Raw genomic sequence first — 20,324 nt, 5'->3', positions numbered from 1 at the left:
CACTAAGTTAAAAAGACTGGAATATAATAATATTTGAAAAAAATTAGAAAAATAACATATTTTTATATTATTGCATTTTAAAAATACAATATATTTAAATATTATTATTCTGGAACATGACATATCCTGTAACTTATGTGTCTCGGGATCAAAAAATACATAACACAAAACAATTTCTTTTTTCACCGAACCAATATACTTGACCCTTAACTTTTTTAAAAAACTCACGAAACACTTGGTTTTTTACTCTTAAAACACCAAAAAAATCAATCAATCCTAGTCTTTAAGTATAATTGGATGTTTTTTTTGTTTAAAATTGTTATTGCTACCACAGCCCCAATCTTTTTTTAGTCCTACAAACAAGTTAGATAGACTATATTACTACAAATTTGTGTTTAGTTTAATTGAAATTAAATAATTGTTTATGATGAATTTAGAATTTAAGATAAATTTAAAATTTATTAAACTAATGATAAATTAGTTATGAATATTATTAATAAAAGTTGATTTGATATAGTTGAATATGAAAATAAGTTAAATTAATTACGAATTAGTTATTTCAATTAATTTTGTGTTGTGTTTAATTTTTGATAAGTTGCAAAACTAGGAATCTTATGTCACTACTAAAAATTTGCTCAATATCAACGACATTACCAATGGAATAATTCTATTAGTAATTTGCAATCATAATTACTGACGAAATATTTTCCATCTGTACTTCATTCGGTATATACCGATGGATTACTTCAGTCAGTATATAATGACAGAATTATAGACACAATAATCAAAATTAAAAAAAGGACGGTTCACTTACATGAAAGTTTTTTACGGGTGATTTTACTGATGGAATCATCGAGGGATTCAAACCGGTAGCTCCGTACAGTGACATGACCGATTCACCATCAAGATTACTGATGGAATAACCAAAGGATTCAAATCAAGATCTCTATACAGTGACATGTTGGATTCACCATCAGAATGGCTAACGGAATCATTGATAGAATAGTCCGTCGGTGATTCTATCGATAAAAGTTAATATATGACCACTTTTCCGACTCTCTACTCTTCTATTTCTCCTTCTTCCCCATCCTAACTCTCTTCTATGCAAACAACCAGCCCAAAAAAAATCTCCCTCTTCTCAGCATAAGTCATATTTCTTAAAGTTTTGTGGTCACAACATCCATGTTCTGATTTACCAATGAATTTATCAGTTTTTGTAAGTGATTTATCTTTTTAAATTTTAACATTTAAATTTTGTTAGTATAAATATATGTTTTATTGTTATTTCTCAAACAAACTTGTAGTATATGAATGCATAATTTTGTACTTGTTATGGTTTGTTTTAGATTTTATAAAATTATATTTGTTTGTAAATTGTTGAAACTTTATTGAATTGCCCAATTACATGTGTTGTTTTGAAATAATTAATAGGTTGTATAACAAGTCCGTTTTAATTTTTATCAATGGTATTGCGGAGTTTTAATTTCCATAAATTTATATATATTGATTTGTATGAACGTTGATAATTGATAATCAATATTTAATATTGATAAGAAGTTGTAATGAGTTTATTGGATAATCTCTAGGTAAACCAATATTTTTGCGATGTAAATTTATTTACCTAATATAGTTAATTAATATATGTTGTCATCATAATTTTATAGAGGTTTAATAGAAGTCATGGATGTATCGAGATTTACCTCAAGGATTGTGGAAGATTGATTATTGTAATAAGGTTTAAGGTTTTATTAATTTCGCAACATCTATTCCTAGAAATTTTACTAGAGGTAGTATTAAGTGTCCATGCAGGAAGTGTCAAAATAAAAAGTATTTGCATCCAAATGTTGTAATGATGTATCTTCTACACAAAGGGTTTATAGAGAATTATCAGTGTTGATATGCACACGAAAAAGTATTTGTTCGTAATAAGAGCATGAGAGAAAGGGTGGTTAGGTTAACTTCTAGTGCTAGCAATGTGCATAAAATGACAAATGACAACATTAATCCTTATAGGAATATGGTTATGGATGCAATGAGAATAACTTAAGATAATGTTATTCAATCTCTAATCATAGAAGAAGAACTTAATACATATATAGCTAGGTTTTTTGATTTATTAAAAGATTTTGACGAATTATTATGAGATGGCTGCACGAACCACAGTAAATTATCAATTGCAGCACAGGTGTTCACCATCAAGTCAGATCACAGGTTGAGTGAGGCTGGGTATGACAAAATTATTGAATAGGTTAGAATCATTTTACTTGAAGGGAACAGGCTGAAAGAGAACTTTTAGCTGCAAAGTCTATGATGAAACCCCTTGGTTTAGGATACCAGAAAATTGACATGTGCTCTAACTTCTACATGTTATACTACCTTGAAAATGCTGAGCTGACCAAGTGCATGATGACATGATAAAAAGATTGATGTTTTCTCCCAAGTGTAGGAGTGCCAAAGTAATAAATAATCCGGCAAGACCGAGGTTGAACCACAAGGAGGTTAATTGTACAAATTATAAATAACAATAATACAATAACAACAACAACAATAACAACAACAACAACAATAAAGAAAAAAAAGGAGAAGAAGAAGATGATGATGAGAACTTTGAGATGGAATATTAATGTAAGGATAAAACAATGAGAATAACCAATGTTAAGGTTAGAAGTTCCACTAATGGTATGTCAAACAAGTATAGTATAAACTCTTATTACTCAATTAAAAACCACACACAAAGGAGGTTCCAATCTGATTATAGATTGTTAACATGATTATATTAGTCATCTTATTCAATTAATGCTAATACTTGTAAATCTCGTCAAATATTCATGATTATAACTTATGTTAATAACAAATCAAGTTCCTTTCATAGCTCAGGTGTCGGTTATACCATACAGTATGGGCTATGAAAGTGCCAAGCATTTGTTGTACTAAGTGTTATACAACATAAATCAAGATTAGTTATTTAACAAATAAAGTATTAAAGAGTGAACAAGATAACAAATACAAAACATATTAGTATCAAACATTAAAGTCCATATTAAGTTTACACTATACTTATTCTTTACACCATTAGTGTAACCTTTTCACCTTGACATAATAAACTTAGCTAAACATAATAAAAGAAAGAAAAATAAATAAACAAAATAAAAACATAAATAAGATAAGAGTTAACTAAGTAAAGGAAAGGAAATGAAAGGTATAAACTTGATATTAATGAAAGCAAAGCATAAACATTACAAAAAATACAAAGAGAGAAAGCAAGAGCATGATCTTGATCTGGAAACCAAGATGCCTAAATGCATGGCAAATGCCTCCTTTTATAGGCCAAAATTGGGAACTATTGATTTGATGACTAATTGATGAGTGGGTAGCCAACTCTTGACTTGGTGACAATCCTTATCTTCTCTTGTCTACCCAAAACATCATTGATAATTTCAAAATTAGAGCCACTTAAAACATGAAAGTTATAGAAAATTGTCTCAGCTTTCTTGTGTAAAAAATTCAGATCATTTGGACTTCTAAAACTCCAGATATGGGCCAAACACTGAACAGTGCTCGGGCTGGAAGACAGATTTGGACTTCTTTATTATTGCTACAATTTAGACTTGAAAATGACCTTTTTAGATCTTGGACTCCATATAAAAGTTGTAGGCCTATACCTTAACTTTCCATCCATATAAAGTACACCTAAATCTAAGATCTACAACTTCAGATATAATCCAATTACCGAACAGTGTTCCAATTTGGATTGCACCGGTATCTCTTTTCTAAGTTTGGTCATCTCTTTGTCCTTTCAATTTTAGTTCTTAAATTCATCAATCAATCCTTTCATTTATGTGATAAGCCTGCATTTAAAATGAATATTTACCATAAATTAAAGTATCTTATATTATTAGATATATTATTATAAAACATGTTTTAGTTAAGGAGTTATTGATACTTCGAGTGCAAAATAATGATATAAAACCTTGATAAAAATGCACTTTTAAGTACTAATCACACCCCCCAACCAGCTCATTACTAGTCTCTAGTCATCAAAGCGTTAAAATAGAAAAACAATTTGCAAATTCCATAAAGCAAGGTATTCATCATTCAACATCCATTAATCTATCTAGATAAACAAACTCTCATTAAATTTATGTATCTGCTTAATACCTCTTAACAAGATATTAATAAACCTTTATTTTGTGCTCAATATATCAACACATAATTATGGGGCTTTTCTTGGAAGAAAACAAAAAATTTTATTTAAATGTTTAAGGTTAACTTCCTTGGGTTGAGATTATTATTATTATTATTTTTTTTAAATATATATATACATATAACTTAAAACACCATGCATCTTTAACCCATGTAACGAGCTTTCGGCTAATGACTCCCAGACCAGTTGGTCTTAGGGCATTAGGTGTTGAAACACCCCTATGAGCTTAGTAACTCGGGTCACAGATACTGATATGTAGATAGTGCAATGTTTGATTCCCTTAAGCTTTTCTCCTCAACCCATGTAACAAGTGTTGGACCAATAGTTCCTATGTCAGTTGACTTTAGGGTATTAGGTGTTAAAACACCCCTTCAGGCTTAATTGCTTTGGTTAAGGAGGTTATGAAACCAAACTTATCTATATTTTTATTATCATCATTTTTTTTTGTTTTTGTTTTTTTATTATATACTATCCATTTCCCTTAGTTGTTGCCTTTAACAAAAGAACACAAATAATGTAATAATCCAATATGCAACCTATAATCATATGTTTAAAGTGTGTGTGTATAAATTAAGGTTTAAGAATATATGTTAAATAAGTATATGAGCAGGATTAAGTGATAACAATGCGAGAGTTTGTAAAGCTGAATATTTCAAGAAGCATTATGATAGACCTTGTTACGAATGGTTACTAAGATGCGTATCAAGAGTCATAGAACGATCTCTTTTACTCTGCCATCATAATAATAATAGTTTTGCACATGCTTTATGAAATAGAAAACACAGTTTTTTTTTTGCTACTACCCTTTACCCCCAACCAAAACAAGACATTGTCCTTAATGTTCTAAGGTAGAAAGATAGAGTATAGAAGATATCACCTGAAATAACAAACACTGACAAACTTGAAACACACTGAAACAAATATAAGAAACAACAAAACACAATAATAAAACCAAAAGACACAAAGATTCACAAATGAAGGCTCAAATATAATCTAAGCTTTTTACGGTTTTCCTTAGATGACCAATTTATGCGACTCATAGAGGGATCAATTACAGGAATGAAATATTATAGTTGGTCAATCAATTATTCAGCAGTAGCAATAGAGATTATGATTTGTCGTGTAGAAGATGTTAGAAATTTCTGTTCCACAACATGATCAAGAAAAGACAACAACTTATCATAATAAGCATTAACATTTAACAAACCTATGAATTTATGGTGAATATGCAATTGGGCCCAAGAGGAAATATGGAAGATCTCTTCTAATATGCCTAGACCACCTGGTAAAGCAATGAAGGCATCAACATGGTTAAACATTGCATTCATTTGAGCCGACATTGTGGAGACCTGTAGTTCCTCTCCAATTGTTTTTCCAATAATGTCCCCTTGTGCCAAAGCTTCGGGGACGACCCCTAAAACTTGACTACCTCCTAAAAATACAGCTATTGACACACCTCTCATTAACCCAAGACTGCCTCTCCGATACACTAAATGAATCTTTCTCTCAGCTAGCACCTGACCAAGATGATTTGCTAATTCTAAAAACTCTTTTTCTTTCCTAGGACTAAATCCACCGAAAATACAAATATTTCTTATATGATGACCTGAGGAACTTGCCATTTCTATGCACTTCTATATTTTTTGAATGCATAGGTTGAGTAGAAATGAAAGGAAGGAAGAGAGGATTTTATAGATGAGAAATTAGAAAGGCAATCATACCACCTATATGTAGGCCAGCTGGAGTCTCACACACACTCTCTCTTTATTTAATTTATTTACTTTTAAAAAAATATATGTATGTACAGGTAGTTGTAATTGTGGCTCACATCTTTCCTTGGTTTTACATCCAAGAACGGCTTAAACGCCCTCTATGGGTCGGGGATAGGCTTCACATCCAGTTTTCTTAAAAACTAGCAAACATGGTCTTTTTTAGTCAGATTCCCAATACTAATTCGAGCATGTTTTTTATGAAATAATGGCCATAAATCATGAATTGCACGATGCACATCTCCACTAGGATACGTCTCAAGAGTCAATAGAAGATTATTTAAAGACTCATTACTCAGGCCATCCTTAATGAATTGTACAGGTAGTTGTAATTGTGGCTCACATCTTTCCTTGGTTTTACATCCAAGAACGACTTAAACGCCCTCTATGGGTCGGGGATAGGCTTCACATCCAGTTTTCTTAAAAACTAGCAAACAGGGTCTTTTTTAGTCAGATTCCCAAGACTAAGTCGAGCATGTTTTTTATGAAATAATGGCCATAAATCATGAATTGCACGATGCACATCTCCACTAGGATGCGTCTTAAGAGTCAATAGAAGATTATTTAAAGACTCATTACTCAGGCCATCCTTAATGAATTGTATTTTATCTTCACGGTTTATAGATACCATTCCTAAAGAACGACATTATGCATTACAAGTCCATGTGGCACATCTATGACAAACTTTCAGTCATTTTGCACGACGTTTCTTTGCAAAAGTGTTTTTACCTATTCTAGGCATGTGTGAAATGAAGGAATTAGAGGACTCACCTGATAATCAGAGCTTTTCTTTAATCAACCAACGAATATTTTCAGGAATTCCATGATTTATTAACAACCTCAATCTTGCACATCTAGTACGGTAAATTTTTGTAATCGCATTCTAAGGCAGAGCAGGAAAATACTTTTTTAATTTTTCAAGATTAGTGTCCATTATCAAATGAGAATTGGAAGAGAGATTTAAAGAATTGCACAAATATATACACAGATATCAGTTATTATGGAAAACTGAAAGAACCGACTTAAGTCACGGAGTATCATTGTTCGTCATTTGACCGGGGTGAGAGAAACTAGCAAAAAATCACTAAAAAAAACACAAAAGCAATATAAGAAAAACAAAATAATCAACCTTTATCTATAAGATCATTCAAACCAGTTGATTCATTTTTACTAGGAAAATTATCAAAGTAAGCTTTCAAACGATGTCTATTTTCCTTAAAAACATTGTCATTCATTTAATTCTCAATATCACAGGCCCCATAAAGATTACTCTATCTTGATCTTAGCTCTATATGGAATGAATAGAGTTGATAATTATAAAACAAAACTTTTTGACTATTGTTAACTTTTTAACAATTTTCACAAGTTTTGCAGAATGCATACGTGTCCTTGAACATGGTAGGCCAATAAAATCTATTTTGAAAGATTTTTATAGCTGTCTTTTTTGACGAGAAATAACTTCCACATGCTTTAGAATGACAGAGTTTAATGACACTACTTACCTCATTATCGGGAATGAATCTTTGAAATATTTGATCAGGACAATATTTGAATAAGTTAGTGTCATCGCAATAAAAGTTCTTCACTTCGTTCAAAAACTTTTCTTTGTTTTGGGTACTCTAATCAGCTAGCAAATCTCCTAAAGCAAGTAAATTGATATTTTTATCATACCAAGGCATTGGACTAAGAGAAACTAAGGATTTGTTTGGAAAATAATCATTGATTGGTGTGATGTTAGTGTCAAATTTGTTGTCATTTTTGACAAAAGATCCGCATCAATATTTTTGGTGTGTTTTTCATTCGTGATTTCTTCCTTAGAATAAATTATTTGCAAATCTTCAAATTCATCCAACTCATTTTTACTTAAAGTAGATTCAAGTTGATCATAAACTAATTCATCAATATGATCTACTTCTTGTAAATCATTATCATCTCCAAGTTGCTTACAAATGTTAAAAATATTCATCTTCAATGTCATGTTTTCAAATGATAGCTTCATCAGTCCATTCCTACAATTAATCAATGCCTTAGAAGTTGCAAGAAACGAACGTCCTAAAATAACAGGAAATGAATTACATACTTCAACAGGTTGTGTGTCCAAAATAATAAAATTCACAGGATAAATGAATTTGACTTGTACTAACACATCTTCGACTATTCCTCTAGGCACTTTTACATATCTATCGGCAAGTAAAAGACTTATAGAAGTTGGTTTTAACTCACCTAGATTAAGACTCTGAAAAACTAAATATGGAAGTAAATTCACACTAGCTCCAAAATCAAGTAAGGCTCTTTTAATTAGTAACAAAATTTAATGAAATTACTTACCTCATTGTCGAGAATGCATTTTTGAAATATTTGATCAGGACAATAATTGAATAAGTAAGGGTCATCCCAATAAAAATTTTGCTCGTTGCTCAAAAATTTTCTTTTGTCTTCAATACTCCAATGAGTTGGCAAAAATCCTGAAGCAAGAAAATTGATATTTTTAGCAAACCAAGGCATTGAATTAAGAGAAAGTAGAGATTCATCAGGAAAGTAATCATCGATTGGTGTGATGTCGGGTGTCGAATCTGTTGTCACTTTTGATAAAAGATTCGCATCAACCTTTTCGATGCCTTTTTCATCCTCGATTTCTTCCTGATTGGTCATGGCATGAGAAAATGGAAGTGCTGGCGGAGAATCAGTCGTTTCTTTGCAATTTTCAGATTCAACCCCTTCCTTTCCCTTAGAAATTGACTCATCATCTTTCTCATAAGGTTCAAGAGAGGGTTTTTCAATAACCTTACCACTGCGTAGAGTAGTGACTGATTTGACTTGATCCATGTGTTGACTTCCATAACTACTTGCATTTGCATTGTATTGCTCCTTGAGATTTTGCTGTGGTTTAGATGGAAACTTACCTTGCTCTTGAAAATTGAGAGCAGATGTGAATTTTGCAAGAGTATCTTTAAAATCTGTTATGCTTTGAGCAAGTTGAGTGTTGATTGTCTCTTGCTTTTCAATGAATGCATACAAAGTTTCCTCAAAATTTCTTGTAGGAGGTGGAGCATAAGGAGGTGCATATCCATGATAATTTTGGAAATTATAGTGTGCTTGAAACTGTGGTTGTGAAGTTTGTGCATTGTTGTTCTCACTCTTCCAATTGAAATTTGGGTGATTTCTCCAACCAGGGTTGTATGTTTGGGAGTATGGGTTGTGGTTGGGCCTTTGGAAACTGTTTAAAGCATGGGCTTGTTCATGGAGACATTCTTTAAAAGAAGGCAAGGTTGGACAATCGTTGGTTGAGTGTTCATTTGTTTCACAGATTTGACACACAATGTTTTCAACGGATTTTAATTGACCACTCTTTTTCAATTCTAGTGCCTCGACTTTTCTAGCTAAAGATGCAAACTTGGCTTGAAGGTCATGATCTTCCCTAAGGTTGTACATGCCTCCACTAGATGTGTGAGGTTGAGTTTTACTCGGTGCCTCATAAGTACCTGCGGTGTCCCAATTTTGAGCATTTTCAGCTAACAAGTCTAAGTACTCCATTGCTTCATCAGGGTCTTTATCTTCAAAAGTTCCATTGCACATCAATTCAACCATTTGCCTATCTTTAGGTGTTAACCCTTCATAGAAATGTGAAACCAATCTCCATGTTTCAAAACCATGATGAGGGCAAGTACTAAGCAAGTCTCGATACCTATCCCAACATTTGTAAAATGTTTCTCCTGGTTTTTGAGTGAAAGTGGTGATTTGTCTCTTGAAAGAGTTTGTTCTATGAGATGGGAAAAACTTCTTTAAAAATTGTTGTTGCATTTCATCCCAAGCACGAATGGATCCTGGTCTTAAATTTTGTAGCCATGTTTTAGCTTTATCTTTTAATGAAAAAGGAAAAAGCTTTAATCTGATGGTGTTCATGCTACAATTTAAATTATTATATGTGTTGCAGACCTCCTCAAATTCCCTTAAATGCAAGTATGGATTTTCCAATTCTAAGCCATGAAAAGAAGGTAAAAGTTGAATAATACCTGGTTTAAAATTAAAATGAGATGCATCGGGAGGAAAAACTATGCATGATGGTGCACTTGTTCTTGTGGGATTCATGTGGTCTCTAAGTGTTCTAGCACGGTTATTCTCATTATTCTCATTATGAAGTGATTGATTATCTTCTTCGGCCATATTTTCTGAAAATGATGAGGATATCCTACAAAGTCTACCACTTGATGTACATGACCACACTCTCATGCATGTGTAGGAATAGAATAAAAGGAAGAAGAAAACAAAAGAAAAAGAAACAAGAGAAAAGAAACAAAGTTATATACAAGAAAAGTGAAAAGAAAAAATAAAATAACTACTATAATTCATACAAGAACTTACCTCCCCAGCAACGACGCCAAAAACTTGACATGATGAAAAAATTGTGTCTTCTCCCAAGTGCAAGAGTGTCGAAGTAATAAATAATTTGGCAATACCGGGGTTAAACCACATGGAGGTTAATTGTACAAATTATAAATAATAATAATACAATAACAATAAGAATAAGAATAAGAATAATAATAATAGTAACAACAACAACAACAACAATAATAATAATAAAGAAAAAGAAGGAGAAGAAGAAGAGGATGATGAGAACTTTGAGATGGAATATTAATGTAAGGATTAAACAATGATAATAACAAATGTCAAGGTTAGAGGTTCCACTAATGGTATGTCAAACAAGTATAGTATAAACTCTTATTACTCAATTGGAAACCACACACAAAGGAGGTTCCAATCAGATTATAGATTGTTAACATGATTAGATTAGTCATCTTATCCGATTAATGCTAATACTTGTAAATCTCGCCAAGCATTCATGATTATAACTTATATTAACAACAAATCAAGTTCCTTTCATAGCTCAGGTGTCGGTTATACCATACAGTATGGGCTATGAAAGTGTCAAGTATTTGTTGTACCAAGTGTTATACAACATAAATCAAGATTAGTTATTTAACAAGCAAAGTATTAAAGAGTGAACAAGATAATAAATACAAAACATATTAGTATCAAACATTAAAGTCCATATTAAGTTTACACTATACTTATTCTTTACACCATTAGTGTAACCTTTTTACCTTGACATAATAAACTTAGCTAAACATAATAAAAGAAAGAAAAATAAATAAACAAAATAAGTACTATCACAAAACACATATAAGTACTATCACAAACTTATTATCATTTGCAAAATTATTGTATGCATGTCATTATGAGATTCTCATTTACTGTTCATTGATGTACATTATATACTTGGTTTATCAAATGGGAATGAGTGTGCTAAGTCATTGTCTTCACTAAGCCTGGGTCCTGAAAGAAAAGTGAAATGCTACAATGGGTATTTTATTAATGGATATGTATTCCATATTGAAGAATATGGGTATAAAAAAAGACATATAATAATAGTGTTTGCGTTAAGGGATCGATTAGTAGTGAGTTAGAAGTTGACTACTATGGTAGATTAAAAGAGGTTGTCGAATTGTAATATCACAGCGAGCAGAATAGAGTATTTTTATCCAAATATTATTGGTATGACATGACTAACAAAGGAATCAGAGTTGATCCACACTATGGTCTAGTCAAAATCAACTTAAAAGCTAGATTTCAACGTAAACGGTGTTTTTGTTTTTGCAAAGCAATGTCAATAAGTTTATTAAACATAAAACCTTTGCTTTAAAAATGATTTATCAAGAGTTGATTGGTTTTCCATTTTAATAAATGAAACCCAAGGGCCGTGTTGAGGTTGTTTAGGATGATAACAAAGACATAAATGTGCGGGATGAAGTTTTTCAAGTTATTGAGTTCGTTGAACCATATCGAGTTGCTCCTTTGATTGACTTGGAAGAAAATTTAAATTTTTATGTTTTTGATAATAGTCTTGTTGATGTTGATGTAGAGGAGTTGAATGTTATTTTATGCTCTAGTGGACAAGCAAATGTCGATAAAGATGATGATATCTATATTGAAGATTGTGATGAAGGTGATGACTATTCAAATGACGAAAAAGAAAAAGAAAATTCTGACTAACTATCAGAATGAAGCCATGTGTAAAACATTTTTTCATGTAATATATATTATGGATGATATATTTTGTAACATGAAATATTTATTTTATAAATTTATATTGTTTAAGAACTGCTGTTATTGTTTTGTGCGATGAATAATTTATCATTTAAGTGTTTATAGGAAGGTAAATAGGCAATACAAACATCTTTCTTGTATAATGCATTATTACCAACGTCCATACTAACGAACACATGTCCATCAGTATTTCACAAAGAGATGAAAAAATATTTACTGCAAATGCCATAATCACCAACATCTTTGTAGATGAACAACAATCTGTCGGTATTTCATAGAGAGTTGAAAAATATTTATTGAAAATGCCACAATCATCAATGATGTTACTAGTGGAATACCGTCCGTCGACCTTTCACAGAGAGATAAAAAGATTACTAGAAATGACACATTCACCAACGACGTTGCAAACGAATTCCAATATATCGATATGTTGTCGACAGGTTAAAATTACCGGCAACATCACCAACGAAAAGTGCGAATTCCAAAGGATGGGGCATTAAATGCATTTCTGGTCATGTTAGTTGTCCGATGGAATTACTGACGGACGATGAAAAATATGAAGGACAATTAAAACTGATGGTGTGAAATTCAAAATTTACCGATGGATTTTCAAAACATAACCGATGAAATAATTTAACATAATATTTTTTAAATTTCTATTGGTGAAGCCATTGGTAAAATTGCGCTGTAAATCCCAACGACTGCCCATTCAGTTTATTTTTTCATCTGCTCCATTATTCCCCTTTCATTTTTTATTTTTTTCTTCTCATTTTTTTCAAGATTTTTTTTTTGTTTTGCTTGTAATCTCTAGTTTAATCTTCATTAAATTAAATGGTATGTGTTTCCTCTACTTCATTTTACTTTAAGAATTTTTTTTCTTTATTTTAGTTATTGTTATTTTTGTTATGAAAAATACTCGGGCTAGACGACAGATTCAGACTTCTTTGTTGTTGCTACAATTTGGACTTAAAAATGACCTTTTTAGATCTTGGGCTCCATATGAAAGTTGTAGGCCTATGTCTTACCTTTCCATCCATATAAATTGGAACTAAATCTGAGATATATAGCTCCAGATATGACCCAATTACCAAACACTGTTTCAGTTTGGATTGCACCGACATCTCTTTTCTAAGTTTGGCCATCTCTTTATCCTTGCAATTTAAGTTCTTAAAGTCATCAATCAATCCTTTCATTTATGTGATAAGCCTGCATTTAAAATGAACATTTACCACAAATTAAAGGTATCTTATATTATTAGATATATTATTATAAAACATACTTTGGTTAAGGAGTTATTGATACTTCAAGTGCAAAATGATGATATAAAACCATGATAAAAATGCACTTTTAAATACTAATCACACCCCCCAACCAGCTTATTACTAGTCCCTGGTAATCAAAGCGTAAAATAGAAAAACAATTTGCAAATTCCACAAAGCAAGGTATTCATCATTTAACTTTCATTAATCTATCCAAATAAACAAACTCTCATTAAATTTATATATCTGCTCAATACCTCTTAACAAGATATTAATAAACCTTTCTTTTGTGCTAAATGTATCAACATATAATTATGAGGCTTTTCTTGGAAGAAAACAAATTTTTTTTTTCCTAATGTTTAAGGTTAACTTCCTTGGGCTGGGATTATTATTTTTGTCTTTTTTTTTCTTTTTTTTTTAAAAATATATATACATATAATTTAAAAATATCATGCATCTTTAACCCATGTAACGAGCTTTCAGCTAATGGCTCCCAGACACCCCTACGAGCTTAGTAACTCGGGTCGCAGATACTGATATGTAGATAGTGCAATGCTTGATTTCCTTAAGCTTTTCTCCTCAACCCATATAACAAGCGTTGGGCCAATAGCTCCCAAGTCAGTTGACTTTAGGGTATTAGGTGTTAAAACACCTCTTCGGGCTTAATTGCTTAGGTTAGGGAGGCTACGAAACCAAACTTATCTACATTTTTATTATCATCATTTTTTCTTTTCTTTTTTTTTCATGTTTTTTTTCTTAATTATATACAATTCCTTTTCCTTAGTTGTTACCTTTAACAAAAGAACATAAATAATGTAATAATCCAATATGCAACCCACAATCATATGTTAAAGTGTGTGTGTGTAAATTAAGGTTTAAGAATACATGTTAAATAAGTATATGAGCAGAATTAAGTGGTAACAATACGAGAGTTTGTAAATCTGAATATTTCAGGAAGTATTATAATAGACCTTGTTAAGAATGGTTACTAAGATGCGTCTCAAGAGTCACTTTAACAAAAGAACTCCTTTACCTTGTCATCCTAGTAATAACAATTATGCACATGCTTTATGAAATGAAAAACAAAAGTTTTTTTTTTATATAAACTACTACCCTCTCCCCCCAACCAAAACGAGACATTGTCGTCAATGTTTTAAGGTAGAAAGATAGAGTATAGAAGATATCACCTGAAATAACAAACACCGACAAACCTGAAACATACTAAAACAAAAATAAGAAATAACAAAACATAATAATAAAACCAAAAGACACAAAAATTCACAAATGAAGGCTCAAATCCAATCTAAGCTTTTTACGGCTTTCCTTAGATGAACAATTTATGCGACTCATGGAAGGATCAATCATAGGAATGAAAGATTGTAGTTGGTCAATCAATTGTTCAACAGTAGCAGCAGAGATTATGATTTGTCGTGCAGAAGATGTTAGAAATTCCTGTTCCACAGCATGATCAAGAAAAGACAACAATTAACATTTAACAAACCTATGGGTTTATGGTGAATGTGCAGTTGAGCCCAAGAGGAAATATGAAAGATCTCTTCCAATGTGCCTTGACCACCTGGTAAAGCAATGAAGGCATCAACATGGTTAAACATTGCATTCATTCGAGCTGACATTGTGGAGACCTGAAGTTCCTCTCCAATTGTTTTTCCAATGATGTCCCCTTGTGCCAAAGCTTCAGGGACGACCCCCAAAACTTGACTACCTCTTAAAAATGCAGCTATTGACACACCTCCCATTAACCCAAGACTGCCTCCCCCATACACTAAATGAATCTTTCTCTCAGCTAGCACCTGACCAAGATGATTTGCTGATTCTAAAAACTCATTTTCTTTCCCACGACTAGATCCACTGAAAACACAAATATTTCTTATTTGATGACCTGAGGAACTTGCCATTTCTACACACTTCTGTATTTGTTGAATGTATGGGTTGAGTAGAAATGAAAGGAAGGAAGAGAGGGTTTTATAGATGAGAAATGAGAAAGGCAATCATAACACCTATATGTAGGCCAGCTGGAATCTCACACTCTCTCTCTCTCTTTTTATTTATTTATTTATTTACTTTTGAAAAAGCATGTGTATGTACAGGTAGTTGTGATTGTGGCTCACATCTTCCCTTGGTTTTACATTCAAGAACGGCTTAAACGCCCTCTATGGGTCAGGGATAGGCTTCCCATCCAGTTTTCTTAAAAACTAGCAAACAGGGTCTTTTTTAGTCAGATTCCCAAGACTAAGTCGATCATATTCTTTATGAAATAGTGGCCATAAATCATGAATTACACGATGCACATCTCCACTAGGATGCGTCTCAAGAGTCAATAGAAGATTATCTAAAGACTCCTTACTCAGGCCATCCTTAATGAATTGTATTTTATCTGCACGGTGTATAGATACCATTCCTAAAGAACAGCATTGTGTATTACAAGTCCATCTAGCACATCGATGACAGACTTCTAGTCGTTTTGCACGACGCTTCTTTGCAAAAGTGCTTTTACCTGTTCCAGGCATGTGTGAAATAAAGAAATTAGAGGACTCACCTGATAATCGGACCTTTGCTTCAATCAACCAGCGAATATCTTCAGGAATTCCATGATTTATTAACAATCTCAATCTTGCACATCTAGCATGGTAAATTTTTGTAATCGCATTCTGAGGCAGAGCGGGAAAATACTTTTTCAATTTTTCAAGATTAGTGTCCATTTTCAAATGAGAATTAGAAGAGAGATTCAAAGAATTGCACAAATATATACACAAATATCAGTTATTGTGGGAAACTGAAAGAATCGACTTAAGTCACGGAGTACCGTTGTCCGCCATTTGACCGGGGTGAGAGAAACTAGCAAAAATCACTCAAAAAGAAACACAAAAACAATGTGAGAAAAACAAAATAATCAACCTTTATCTACAAGATCATTCCAACTAGTTGATTCATTTTCACTAGGAAAATTATCAAAGTAAGCTTTCAAACGATGTCCATTTTCCTTAAAATCATTGTCATTCATTGAATTCTCAATATCACAGGCCCCATAAGGATTTCTCCATCTTGGTCTTAGCTCTCTAGGGAATGCATAGAGTTGAGAATTATAAAATAAAACTTTTTGACAATTTTCACAAGTTTTGCAGAATGCATGCGTGTCCTTGAACATGGTGGGCCAATAAAATCCATTTTGAAAGATTTTTGCAGCTGTCTTTTTTGACGAGAAATAACTTCCACATGCTTCAGAATGACAAAGTTTAATGACACTACTTACCTCATTGTCGGGAATGAATCTTTGAAATATTTGATCAGGACAATATTTGAATAAGTTAGGGTCATCATAATAAAAGCTCTTCACTTCGTTCAAAAACTTTTCTTTGTCTTGGGTACTCCAATCAGCTGGCAAATCTCCTAAAGCAAGAAAATTGATATTTTTATCATACCAAGGCATTGGACTAAGAGAAAGTAAGGATTCGTTAGGAAAGTAATCATCGATTGGTGTGATGTCAAATGGCGAATCTGTTGTCACTATTGACAAAAGATTTTCATCAACATTTTCGGTGTGTTTTTCATTCGTGATTTCTTCCTCAGAATAAATCATTTGCAAATCATCAGATTCATCCAACTCATTTTTACTTAAAGTAGATTCAAGTTGATCATAAACTAATTCGTCAATATGATCTACTTCTTGTAAATCATTATCATCTCCAGGTTGCTTGCAAATGTTGAAAATATTCATCTCCAATGTCATGTTTCCAAATGATAGCTTCATCAGTCCATTCCTACAATTAATCAATGCGTTAGAGGTTGCAAGAAATGGACGTCCTAAAATAACAGGAAATGAATTACATGATTCAACAGGTTCTGTGTCCAAGACAATAAAATCCACAGGATAAATGAATTTATCGACTTGTACTAACACATCTTTAATTATTCCTCTAGGCACTTTTACAGATCTATCGGCAAGTAAAAGAGATATAGAAGTTGGTTTTAACTCACCTAGATTGAGACTTTGAAAAACTGAATATGGAAGTAAATTCACACTAGCACCGAGATCAAGTAAGGCTCTTTCAATTTTATGCTCTCCAATAAAGCAAGAAATTGTAGGACAACCAGGGTCTTTATATTTCAAAGCATTATTGTTCTGAAGAATGGCACTTACTTGTTCGGCTAGAAAGGCTTTCTTTTTCACATTCAGTTTCCTCTTCATAGTGCATAGATCTTTCAAAAATTTAGCATTGGAAGGAACCTGTTTAATAGCATCCAGCAAAGGTATATTGATCCTTACCTGTTTGAAAGTTTCAAAGATTTCAGAGTTGTGATTAACTTTCCTTTGTTTGGTCATGGCTTGAGGAAATGGAAGTGCTGGTGGTGAATCAGTCGTTTCTTTGCAATTTTCAGATTCAACCCCTTCCTTACCCTCAGAGATTGACTCATCATCTTTCTCATAAGGTTCAAGAGAGGGTTTTTCAATAACCTTACCACTGCGCAGAGTAGTGACTGATTTGACTTGATCCATGTGTTGGCTTTCGGAACTACTTGCATTTGCATTGTATTGCCCCTTGGGATTTTGTTGTGGTTGAGATGGAAACTTACCTTTCTCTTGGAAACTGAGAGCATATGTTAATTTTGCAAGAGTATCTTTAAAATCTGTCATGTTTTGAGCAAGTTGAGTATTGATTGTGTCTTGCTTTTCAATGAATGTATGCAATGCTTCCTCAAGATTTCTTCTAGAAGGTGGAGTATAAGGAGGTGCATATCCATGAGAATTTTGGAAATTGTGGTGTACTTGAAACGGTGGTTGTGAAGTTTGTGCATTGTTGTTCTCACTCTTCCAACTGAAATTTGGGTGATTTCTCCAACCAGGGTTGTATGTTTGGGAGTATGGGTTGTGGTTGGCCCTTTGGAAACTGTTTAAAGCATGGGCTTGTTCATGGAGACATTCCTTAAAAGAAGGCAAGGTTGGACAGTTACTGGTTGAGTGTTCATTTGTTTCACAGATTGGACACACAATGTTTTCAATAGATTTTAATTGACCACTCTTTTTCAATTCTAGTGCCTCGACTTTTCTAGCTAAAGATGCAAACTTGGCTTGAAGGTCATGATCTTCTCTAAGGTTGTACATACCTCCATTAGATGTATGAGGTTGAGTTTTACTCGGTGCCTCACAAGTCCCCGCGGTGTCCCAATTTTGAATGCTTTTCAATGAATGCATGTAATGTTTCCTCAAGATTTCTTTAGGAGGTGGAGCATAAGGTGGTGCATATCCATAAGAATTTTGGAAATTATGGTGTGCTTGAAACGGTGATTGTGAAGTTTGTGCATTATTGTTCTCACTCTTCCAACTGAAATTTAGGTGATTTCTCCAACTAGGGTTGTATGTTTGGGAGTATGGGTTGTGGTTGGCCCTTTGGAAACCATTTAAAGCATGGGCTTGTTCATGGAGACATTCCTTAAAAGAAGGCAAGGTTGGATAATCGTTGGTTGAGTGTTCATTTGTTTCACAAATTTGACACATAATGTTTTCAACAAATTTTAATTGACCACTCTTTTTCAATTCTAGTGCCTCGACTTTTCTAGCTAAAGATGCAAACTTGGCTTGAAGGTCATGATCTTCCCTAAGGTTGTACATACCTCCACTAGATGTATGAGGTAAAGTTTTACTCGGTGCCTCATAAGTACCCGCGGTGTCCCAATTTTGAGCATTTTCAGCTAACAAGTCTAAGTACTCCATTGCTTCATCAGGGTCTTTATCTTCAAAAGTTCCATTGCACATCAATTCAACCATTTGCCTATCTTTAGGTGTTAACCCTTCATAGAAATGTGAAACCAATCTCCATGTTTCAAAACCATGATGAGGGCAAGTACTAAGCAAGTCTCGATACCTATCCCAACATTGGTAAAATGTTTCTCCTGGTTTTTGTGTGAAAGTGGTGATTTGTCTCTTGAAAGAGTTTGTTCTATAAGATGGGAAAAACTTCTTTAAAAATTGTTGTTGCATTTCATCCCAAGCACGAATGGATCCTGGTCTTACCTCTCCATCCATATAAATTGGAACTAAATCTGAGATATATAGCTCCAGATATGACCCAATTACCGAACACTGTTCTGGTTTGGATTGCATCGACATCAATTTTCTAAGTTTGGCCATCTCTTTATCCTTGCAATTTAAGTTCTTAAAGTCATCAATCAATCCTTTCATTTATGTGATAGGCCTACATTTAAAATGAATATTTACCACAAATTAAAGGTATCTTATATTATTAGATATATTATTATAAAACATGCTTGGGTTAAGGAGTTATTGATACTTCTAGTGCAAAATGATGATATAAAACCATGATAAAAATGCACTTTTAAGTACTAATCATTCTCATCAACTTCTTCTTCTTCTTTATTACTACTACTACTACTAGTAGTATTATTATTGTTACTATTATTGTTGTAATATTGTTATCTATAATTTATATAATTAACCTCCCTGTGGTTCGACCTTGGTCTTACTAGGTTATTTATTACTTCGACACTCCTGCACTTAGGAGATGATATCAATCTTTTGGTCGTATCAACCCTCTACCCACCTTGTTGTTAGGAATGTTTGTGGTGTTACTTGATTCTCAAACACCGACACAAACCAATACGTTACACCTGACCTTACAACTCTAATCGATTTTGAATCCTATTTTAGTAATGATCATTTGTATATTAGTGACGGTAAAGGCCTTGCCATATTACATATTGGACATACCACGTTGCATTCTCCAAAACACATTTTTAAATTATTTAACGTTGTTTATGTGCCATACATTACCAAACCAATATTTTTTGTTCAAAAATTTTATCATGATAATAATGTTTATTTTTAATTTCATCCATCTGTGTTTTATGTCAAGGATCTCATCACTAAGGTTGTGCTCTTTTCCATTTAGAGTAATAATGATCTCATCACTAAGATCTCATCAATCTTTTAGTCATGTCAAGTTTTTTCAC

This window comes from Populus euphratica, unplaced genomic scaffold (genome assembly GCF_000495115.2).
Source record: "Populus euphratica unplaced genomic scaffold, PopEup_1.0 scaffold1265.1, whole genome shotgun sequence".
Classification (NCBI taxonomy): domain Eukaryota; kingdom Viridiplantae; phylum Streptophyta; class Magnoliopsida; order Malpighiales; family Salicaceae; genus Populus; species Populus euphratica.
The sequence above is the reverse complement of the archived record's forward strand: the minus strand, read 5'-3'. Positions refer to the sequence as shown.